The sequence below is a fragment of the Mus pahari genome, chromosome 7 (assembly GCF_900095145.1).
Source record: "Mus pahari chromosome 7, PAHARI_EIJ_v1.1, whole genome shotgun sequence".
In the NCBI taxonomy this organism is placed as follows: domain Eukaryota; kingdom Metazoa; phylum Chordata; class Mammalia; order Rodentia; family Muridae; genus Mus; species Mus pahari.
Genome location: NC_034596.1, coordinates 57,815,409 through 57,824,979, shown reverse-complemented (window position 1 = coordinate 57,824,979; position 9,571 = coordinate 57,815,409).

Here is a 9,571-nt window from a genome sequence, read left to right as displayed (position 1 = left end):
GGGAAAGGCAGGGCACAAGGGAATGGAAATCTACCCAGCACATGCGCAGCTGCCTTGTTTGTTTGTTAGAGCACAGGACATCAGCGCTATCTTGTAATGGCGAATGTGAGGGCGGCTCCCCACAGTTTCTTAAAATAAATCTACTCCAGGAAGGGTGTTGAGACATCATAGAAATGTCAACAAAATATTAAAATAAGCTTTTATTTCTATAAATTTTGTTGATTAAGCAATACCAGGGTTTATATAAACTGATTATAAGTCTTGAAGAAAGTTCAATTAGGGGCAGTCTATGACCAAATAGCATCAAATGCCATAGAGAAATCTTTAATAAAATTAAACCAACTATTGTTGACTTTGCTTAAGAAATTTCTTTTACTAGCCAAGCCTTCAACTCTCTCTACTCTGCATATTCAGCAGTCACCAACAAGAAGCCCAAAAAATTTACTTTGGTTTGCATAAGGCTCAAGTATTGGACAATATTTTAATGATATAATTTTATAATAGTGTATAAAATACTTAGGTTTTTACTTTCATATTTTGCATGTATAAAAGATGCCTTTGATAAAGAACATCACTCTTCTCTTAATTAAACTTGTTTCATATAAAATATGATAAATTAACCACTTTTTCATCTAAGTGTGTTCAGCTTTATATCTAATTTATGTAACAAGCTATATTTTATGTTTAGTTGTACAACAGACATACTATATTTCTCTATAACATTTTACATATTAGTCATCTGCAGTGGCATTATCTTTATAAAATGAATATTTGATTTAGGTTGTTCACAAGTTTGCAGAAAACATTATTTTGGTAAAACAGAAAAATCAATAATGCTGTTGCTTTGTAATAAAATTCTGCAATATTTTAACAATATGATTCATATTATTTTAAGTCAAGGGGAAATTTATCAGCCAAACTAGTTGATAAACCAGTTGAAAGGTTTTATATGAGATGAATATTTTGTTAAAAGGGGTTTTATTCCTGATATATATATATATATATATATATATATATATATATATATATATATTCTAAGATTTACTACCTTCTCCGCTTATATCCATCAACCATTCAGAGGTATTATATGAGTTTCAACATGAAAAATTAGTGCATTTTAAATCTTCAAATGCATTACTTCAGTAAATAGAAGAAAGTCCTTTCATAAAACAGTGAGAGGGAGTTATATAGGGAAAATCCTGTGTCTATTTCCCAAGATGGCAACTGTATTGTGATGCAACATCATGATGAAAAGAGACTTGGAGAAGAAAGGGTATGTCTGGCTTCCACTTTCACATCATAGTCTCTCATTAAAGGAAGTCAGGGCAGGAACTCAAATAGGGCAGAACATGAGTCAGGAGTGGGTGTAGAGGCCATTAGGGGTGCTTCTTACTTGTGTTTACATGGCTTGCTTAGGCTGTTTCCTTTTAGAACCCAGAACCACTAGTGCAGGGTTAGCCTGCCACCTACAAAGGGCTGTGCCCTCCTCTTTCAATCACTAATTAAGAAAATGCTGTATAGGTTTGCCTTTAGCCCTATTGATCTTATGAAGGCATTTTCTTAACTGTGGCTTCCTCTTCTCTGGTGATCCTAGTTTGTGTCAAATGGATATAAAACAACTAGCCATCACTTATAACATTCAGCAGATTGTTAAAAACAATCTTAAAAGTCTCTGCTGCAGTACTGATTTTTTATTTAAAAAAAAAGGTTTAAAAATGGAGTGATAGAGTAGAAAATCATTCATAGCAGAACGAAAGCAGAAATAAAGAGAAAAATAGAGAAGCATGGTAAGAGACTGACAGTGACGCTTCAGTGTTTTTCTTAAAATTCTGCTTGACTATAAAATACTCAAGATGTTTTTGTGCAGTTACTTTGTTGACTCCTCTCTGCTCTGTGGATTTCTGTGTTCTCAGAATTATCAGGCAAATTAGTATGAAGTAAACTTGGGCTATTCCTGCTACAAAAGGAGGATGTTATCACTAAAGGCATGAGTGTTTCTGGGAAACACTACTTTCTAACAACTGCACTTGTAATAATTATCATATGAATTTAAGTTTATTGTGCAATATAGCATGGCTAGAAATAATGTGTTGTAAAGCTTTTAGAAATGGAAAATTACATACCTTATTTTAAGAACTATCTAGCAAAATATTTGGAAGAAATGGGCAGGTAAAATTGTTGAGTTTCCAGAAATTTTATCCCAAATAAAGCAAACACATTGTTCCTTTCATGTATACTGTGTCAAGTATGGTATCATACTGATCAAAATTATAGCTGAGCCATTGGAGGTGGGTAACCAAAGTAAAGTGGATAGGCCACTGTAGTGAAGGGGTAACCATTATCTTAAGGTGATTTGAAGGTTAGTAGGGGGCAAAAATTTGAAATTTGTATTTTATGGTTCTCTACTCTAGCTCCTTGTGTCCTTCTGTTTTATATTATTATTAATTATTTTATTATCATTTAACTCCATTTTTCTGTTGGATGTTTCATGCCATCTAGATGGCTCCAAATTAACTTTTCTTTTTAATTAATGTCAGCTGAAGCTTTCAAGGAGTTACTTCTGGGACCTGGAAGTTTTCTGACTCTTTAGCTACTTGTAGCCAGCAGCTTCTCATGTCAGTAGAGGTGGATTAGAGAAAAAGTCAAATTCCAAGGGAATCACAACCCAAAGATGACTGAATCAGACACTCAAGGAAGAGTTCTAAAGGCTGGAAATGAGGAGGAAGAACTTAACTAGCTCCTATAACAAAAGGACTTAAGGAAATCATTGCAACAGAATTCAATAGATTGCTTGAAGGTATAAGAATCTGTGACTTGCATGTAGTTTAAGCTAAGATACTGAGAAGGAAGCTGAAGATACAAAGTTATATACTTTTACTAGTAAATAGCAAATAAATTGGAAATCCCATGCTATATTGTTAGGACAGTATTTCAGCCAAGACTGAAGTAATAACAAAGAATGAATATTCTCCAATAAATCAGAGGCTGTGGTAACTTTCTTTTCTTAAAGAATAGAAATAATTTAAATACATAATAAACTCTTTTTTAAATTTTTATTATATATTCTGATACTTATAAGTTCTTTTAGCTGTCTTATTTATGGGGTGATTAAAGACAAGTCTTTCCTTTTAAACTAATTGTAGAGATATACACAATATTTCCACATTTAACGTAAAATATGCATTAACATTTTCTTTTTAATCTTGAATCTTTCATTTAATTTTTAAGAATACATTTATAGTTGTTGTGTTTATTGTAAACACTCATTTAGTGAGTTTGAAGAGACTCTATTTCAAAGTTTAGAAAAAGGAAATTCTCTTATTTAATATTTGTCCTCCCTCTGTGTCATAGCAACTGTATTATCTCTTAGGATATATTAGCATTTGTCCTCATGTCTTTGGGATTGTAGCCTTCTGTCATTCAGCTCAATCAAGCACAGAAGTTTAATTGTATAGACTTTTTGTATATCCATGATACCCTTTCCTTCTGTTTTTGTTTTTGGCTTTTAGATTAGAGTATATAATTTATTCAACAATTCAGTGCTTGACATATTGCATGTGGAATTCTATAACTAATGTTATAGGTATGTGTGTGTACTGGCTCATTTTGTGTCAACTTGACATAGCTAGAGTTATCAAAGAGAAAGGAGTTTCAGTTGGGGAAATGCCTCCATGAGATCCAGCTGTAAGNCATTTTCTCAATTAGTGATCAAGTGGGGAGGTCCCCTTGTGGGGGGGGCCATCTCTGGGCTGGTAGTCTTGGGTTCTATAAGAGAGCAGGCTGAGCAAGCCATGGAATAAAGCCAGTAAAGAACATCCCTCCATGGCCTCTGCATCAGCTCCTGCTTCCTGACCTGCTTGAGTTCCAGTCCTGCATCCTTTGGTGATTAACAGCAATGTGGAAAATGTAAGCTGAATAAACCCTTTCCTCCCCAACTTGCTTCTTGGTCATGATGTTTGTACAGGAATAGAAACCCTGACTAAGACAGTGTGCAAAATAAATTAATACACTTTAAGTTGAGTTTGTGTTCCTGCGATAGCAAATACAACACACATTTACCCTACATTCACAGGTAAATTATCACCAGAAACATGAGAGGAAAACATCATTGATGATCTTGATTTTTTTTTTTTCATCAGCAAATGCAAAGAACTCTAGATTTAGAGTTTTCAGACACAGTTCTCTATGAATGAGTTTGTCAAACTCAAAAAATGTATGCTGAAATTCAATTCTCCCTGCAACCATATCTACAGGTGTGATGGCACTTGAAAGGAGATGGAGTCTTGCATGTGCTTCTCAGAGGTATTTGCTTTTTCTTCCCAATCATTTCACTAGTTGGGAACAAAGTATCCTATCTACTTTATGCATCATGAAGTTTGATTTTGGACTCCTGCATGGGAGAAATCTGAAAAAGAATTCATCTCTCTTAGATTACCCATGTGATGTTTTATTATAACAGATCAAACAGACTAAGATGGTGTTAGCTATCAGTTAGTTCCCTAGTAAATGTCTTTTAGGTTGTGGGTAGTTTATCCTTTTCTCTCACTACTAAGGCTTTGCATTGGTCAGGGTTCTCTAGAGTCACAGAACTTATAGAATATAGCTATTTATTTAGGGAAATTATGGGAATGACTTACAGTCTGCGGTCCAATAGGAAGTCCAAGAATCTAGTAGTTAATCAGTCCTATGAGGCTAGGTGGTTCAGCTGAGTTCTTTTTTTTAGCTGAAGAAGTGGTTTCCATCAGAAGTTCTGGGAAGTGACAGCACGCAAAGAATATTGAACATTTCCTTTTTCCATTGTCCTTATGTAGGCCGCTATGGTCCAGATTAAAGGTATGTGTCACCATGCCTGTATTTGGTCCTTGCTCTGTCCCAGGCTGGACTTGAACTAAGATTTGCTTGCCTCTGTCTCCTTGGATGAAAAGCATGTTCTTGTCTGGTCCTAAGCAATTCATGTCCACTATGCCTCAAGATCTGGATCATATGTTTGCATTCCATTTCTGGATTGCAGTTCATTCAAGATTCAGTGTAGTTGACAACCAGTACTAGTCTGCACAGGCTTAATCTTGTTAAGAAGTAATGACAATTTCTATCTCTCCTATTTCACCACACTCTTCCTCCACCTGTATCTTTCCTTGTTTTACTGCCTTGATTTCTTAGAAAAGAACTTTACCTAAAATTGTTACATAAGTTAGACCCGATGGAAGCTTCAGCCTCCAGTGAAGAGAACAATAGATGGGCCTTGTCTGCCATAACCAAATCTCTGTGACTTGGTATGAAATATATATAGAAATGTATTTCTCAGTTTTGGGGAATAGAAGTTTTGGGGAATACAAATGATTAAAAAATATAAAAAGAAAATAATTAATTTCAGGATAAGATATTCCAAGTCCTTTTGATTCTCTCTATAGAGATAAAATCAGTTGTCACATGGGTAATAGGGAGTAGGTGGAAAATTGGACTTGAACTAGACATAGCCTTGCCCTACCAGGGTCCATCAGGGCATCCTATTCTTCTCTGGGGAGGACTACACAGATTTCTAGTTTGAATTTCCAAAGAAACAATATTGAGCTTTCCTAAATAAGAATGAGCTATATATCTGCTTAATATTGAAAGTGCTTATCTTTATTAAGAATAACATGTTTTCCATGGCTTTGACAAAACAGCTGATAGAAGCAGCTTAAGGGGGAGAGATTAATTTTGTCTCACAGTGTGGAAGCCATACTTCATGGTGAACAAGGCATGGTGACTTGGGTAGTTTGTTCTTCACTGTTGGAGATTCCAGATACAATTCCTTAAGTGTCTGAAATCAAGAAGGATAGAGAAGGGAAAAACAAGGTATGGGCTGTAACTTTCAAAAACCTGGACTCCCTCACTAGACTCTACTTGTGATCATAAAAAGAGAAAGAGCTATTAAGATATGTTCTGAAGGGGTATGGGGGAAGGGGGTCCATCAGCGGGCCCATGACAAGATGTCCTTTCTCCCTGGGGGACTAGACACACACTGGTATAGTATACAATAGAGTTTATTCAGGGCATGGGGAGGGGAGTTAAGAAAGTAGTAGAAGCAGAGAAAGGCAGACAGAAGAGAGTATTGAAATGGGGGCTGGCCATGGCCATGTGGAGAGAGGAAGGAAGGGAATGGGAGAGAGGGGACTCAAGGGGGCAAGAGGCAAGAGAGAGGCAATAGCATAAGAGAGAGAGAAGGGGCCAAGCACCCCATTTTTATTCTGAGCCAAGCATACCTGGCTGCTGCCAGGAACTGTGGGGGTGGAGTTTAGCCATGTTCGCCATGTTTTCAGATGCAAAAATTCCCTCAAATTCTCTCAAAATGGCACTACCTACTGCTTCCCAAGTATTTGAAGAGATGAGCTTGTGGGGAGTATTTCTTACTGAAACAATCACAGTGATTTGTGTAAGTTAATGCGGGGATGGGTGCCATTTATTTTATTCCATAATTCTTCAGATTAACTTTAACTCAAAGTACTTTTTAAACAGCATCCATCTATTGTATCATATTTCTGTTGTTGTGGTCATGTGGATTAATGAGTTTTTTTTTTTTTTTTTCAATGGTTGGATTTTGGAAACAATGCAGCAATGTAGGAACAGATATTATTTTGTGGTCATAGAATCGGGAGTGAGTTTTTCACAGAATTCCAGCATTTTCACCTCACAATTCCAAATATTTTCTGCTTCATGGTATTTTTAGCACTAGCTAACGATGACCTGCTGTATCCCTAGACAATACATGTCTCTAGTTGTACTAAGCAGCAAGGCCATTCAGAAGATGAATGTCTGGAGGTCTCTGTCTCAAATAGGATTATTTATAAAAGAAGCAGGAAGTCACTTGAACTTTTCTTTATGTGAGGATTCAGTAACAAGGCCCATATAGGAAGCACTTTCCTCTGTGATTGTTAGAAGAATGAAAAATCTTTGTAGTTTGTTTATTTATAAGACTCTGATGGTTCTTTTCTCATGAATGTCTTTTATAGCCTTTGAACAAAACATCCTGTTTTCTAAATGTTTGCTCTGTTTACATTTGAAGCAGTGTACATGTACAATTACCAATTATACTTCCAGATCTGTGACCTGTATCAGTATGTTATACTAAATTCTGAAGAAAGCTGAAATGATGTGCAATCTATCAAAAGAAACAAGTGCAAATCATATATGTAAAAGTAACCATACATGTAAAATGAGTGTACAAAGTGTAGAATGTACTCTTTCCTTTTGGTATACATTCAGAGATCTCAGTTTTTTTTTTTTTTAAAAAAAAAGGTCATATTTTCAACTAGAATGTGAGTTATGGAGCTTTGAAAATTCATGAGAGTGACCATGAAGAATTGGTTATGAGTAAAATACATTCAATTTTAGTGTCTATGAGTTTGAGGTTCTGTCTCCCCCCCCCCCCAGGAAAACATATTTTCCTGCTGTGTTTCATTGAATGCTGATTTTCTTTCTTCTTTTTCTGTGAACAAGATAATAATCTAGATTAGTGATTCCCCTTAGCCTGGAATATCAAAGTCAATTTTAGTAGAACTTGTTTTTATGACTATCATATTGATTATATGCTCAACTTTTTGCAAAAATTTTATAGAGTAAAAAGTATGACTAATATAATCTAAGAATTTTTGGTGATTGCAATAATGTGCCTAAACTTCCAAGAACAAATCTTTGTTCTTTTCTTTCAGAGAGGATCACTTTTTGGACATCTCCTTGTGACTTTCCACAGAGCCACTCTGACTAAGGGTACAGATCATTCTGTTCAAATAATGTAGAATAAACTGGCTTTGCTTTTACTATAGCCTGAAAAAGCTATTCAGTGTAATATAATTAGATAATTATCACGATTATATTCTACAAAGCATAAAGTTCTTTCCTGACATAATTTAACATTTTTTATTCATAACATTTTAATTTTTAATTATAGTTAGTTTTAAATAACTTTTTATATTACTGTTTTCAAATATTCCCTTAAAACATAATAATAATTTTTACTTTGAAAAGTTTCATAGACTTACCTAATTTAGTAAGAAATACAAATCCTTAGAGGAATTTTACAATGTTTAATTTCATATTTATGACAAATATATGATCAGTGACAGGGAAATTCATTTTAATTTATATAGTTTTTATTTTTTCACTGTGTTGACATACTTTTCATTAAAAATTTCACTTGTTGAATATACATTGATTAATTTTCCCAAGGAGTATATTGTAATCTAAACAAATCTTCCCTCTCATGGACATTTCTTCAATGAATATGAATAAAAAAGAGAATTTTGGGCAATAAAAACACTTTTAATCTAGCCTAACAAATGAGAAATGTGGACGTGTGATTATTACTACAGATTTGTAGTCACTAGTAAGAAAGATATTAGAGATTCAGTCAGCAAAATCAGTTCCCAACATAGCAGCGTCAATAAACTTAAACATATTAATACTATACTGTTTGCATTTACTCATTATGATTATAAAAGCATTTTATGTAACAATGTAAAAGTAAGTATTATGTATAATTAAAAATGAAGAAAAATAGGACTAGTGTAAAACTACCACCCAAGCTATAATGCCCAAAAGCACTAGCATACCAAGACGACAAGTTTTAGCCTTTGCACCTAAATTATATAGATTTTTAGCTTTCCCCATCATAAGCATAGGAACCTACATCAGGAAATTTCTGCTATGTGTAATGTAGGTTTCTATGTATCTCAGTGTTTAGGCACATATACTATAAGTTCATAATTCATTGTCAATTTGCCTCAAACCTCTGTAGCTCCACTGTATCCACTATCAGTGCCACACCAGGATGCTCATCATATACCCAGAATCCTCAGACTGTTAGTTCCAAGTCTCATACAATGGCTGCAGCCCTTCTGCACTACATCAGAGCACAGATGAAAAGGGTACTTTCTGCTACCTGTCCTGCATGGGCAACTGGGTCTAGATCAGCAAATGTGATTCTCTTTTTGGAAATAGCTGTCTCAGAGGGTGATGGCACTTGCTGCCAAACCTAAAGACTTGAGTATGATTCCTGAGTCCACATGGTGGTGTAAAGAGAGAACTGATTCCGACAAGTTGTCCTCTGGCCTTCATCTGCCCTCACACTGTAGATATGACTCTTCCCGTATCCCCCTCCCCCACACACTGAAAATATATATTTATAATAGCACCAGAAGCTGTAGCACACCATTGCAGAAGAACTGCCTGGGGTAGGTGCCCTGAGAAGGTTAGCTCTGGATAAAACCTCCGATGCTGCCAGGACCTCTTATTTGAGCAGCTCTTGCCTTTTTGTCTGCATATTTCTTCATCTTAGAGTAGTTGATTTTATTTATTTATTTATTATTTATTAATTAATTAATTAACTAATTTAAGGACACTATGGAAAGACAACACAGTACTGAGTTTTAGAACAACAAAAATAAATGCATAGATTTGTTTCTTAGGAGGAACCCAACCACTATGTTCACAACAATTGTCAAAGTTCAAAGCTAAGCCTCTCAGAGCTACGTAAGCAGTTTAAAGCATGAGCAACTTTTTCAGGAGTGGATTTTTAAAAGTCCCTCAAACG